We start from the raw sequence: 1787 nt of genomic DNA on the forward strand, positions 1-1787 counted from the left end.
AACCGTGCCGAAAGCTGAATGGCACCTGGGTGAGGTGTCTAGAACGGTGACTCTGGGATACCTGGCGACCTCTCAGAGTACGCAGCCTTATCCTTGCATGCGAGGCTCTACAAGGATTAACGAACCCCTTTCCCTAGCTACTCGTGGGAACAACAATGAAAACACCAAACATAGTTGTAGTAAGTGCGGTTCAAAACAACAGAACGCGCAGGGCTCCCGACAATGGGTCGGCCAACAATGCCGACCAATCTAGAGCTGGGGGAGCCAATGAAAATGGATTCAATGCGATAAATCGGCGGGATCTCGTGACCTTTGGGTGGACGGAGCAACTGAATCACGACTTGCTAGACTGCTACGATGCGAGTGTGGCCCGTGAACGGGATTACATGGCACGGCTGCATGCTCTGTGGTGCGAGAAACACCCGGAGCTATTGCACTTTTCGCAGCAACGTCTGCGAAATCATGCTGAACTACTCCGTAAAAGGGGCTATGTAAGCGGAACGCCTACTCTACGACAGCTAGAACAAGCCGGCAACAAAGAAAGAGAGGCGACACTAAGACCAACCGAGGGCAGACATCGAATAGATAAAGAGCCTTGCTTGACGACCCGGAGAAACATCAACAACAAAGGTTTCCCTCAAGCCTAAAGATCTGGCTGAAATGGATGACGAGCTTCGTGGACATTTTTCCGGTGAATCCGACCTCTGGGCTAGCAATTATTGTGTGTATAATCCAGCGAGACAGTACGCGTCCCGCATTCAATGTGTGATTGACGACATCACATCTGACAGGAATTTTACCGCCAAGGTTCGAAAGTTCGCGCGCGAACACCGGACCCGTTATCAGACACTTAACAAGTCAAAGCTGCTGACCATCAGGCAGCATAGTGTGGAGAGAATACGGATACTATCTGACGCTAAGAGAAGTCTAGAGCGAAGGGAGAGGTGGGTCAGAGAAAATCAACAGTTTCTCTATGACCCATCTCGACTCTTCCAAGACCCTCCAGTTACTGTCGAACACCCACCCAAACCAGAGGAGATCGAAGTATTTTGGAGAGAAGTCTACGAAGTTCAGCATAGACTGGACGAAGACTCAGAAAATATAAATAGCTTCAAGGAGTTATGTGTTGCCCTCACCTGATAAAGAATGCCCACCCATCACTGCCGAGGAGGTGAAAAAAGTATTAAGAGGGATGAAGAACTATTCCGCACCGGGACCAGATTGTATCAAAGCATTCTGGTGGAAGAAATTTTCTTCAACCCATCAGCATTTGGCCCGTATTTTCACCTCATATTTGAAGTCGGAAGAGCCGATTCCAGGGTGGTTGGTGGAAGGGCGCCCAATACTCCTGCCGAAAATAGGCAACTTAGCTGACCCGAAGAACTACAGGCCAATAACTTGTCTGAACACGCTTTATAAGATATTCACAGCTATCCTAAATGATAGGATTGTTCGGGCAATTGAAGCTGTGTGGCAAGAAATGTATGAACAACGAGGCTCAAAGAAAGGCGTAGCCGGATGTCGGGAGAACCTGCTCATCGATAGATGTGTCTGCAAAGATGCAGCATTCTACCAGCGTGACCTGTCGATGGCCTGGATTGATTATCGGAAAGCTTTCGATTCTACATCCCATAGACTTATCATCTGCCTTTTGGAAATCTTAAAGGTTCATCCGCAAATAGTTAGGTGCATAGTGAGATTGATGCCGCTTTGGAAAACCAGATTTACTATCTCATCTGGCAAAAATCGTGTGACAACTAACAAGGTCACGTTTCAGAGAGGTGTCT

Source organism: Belonocnema kinseyi, chromosome 2 (genome assembly GCF_010883055.1).
Source record: "Belonocnema kinseyi isolate 2016_QV_RU_SX_M_011 chromosome 2, B_treatae_v1, whole genome shotgun sequence".
NCBI classification, from domain to species: domain Eukaryota; kingdom Metazoa; phylum Arthropoda; class Insecta; order Hymenoptera; family Cynipidae; genus Belonocnema; species Belonocnema kinseyi.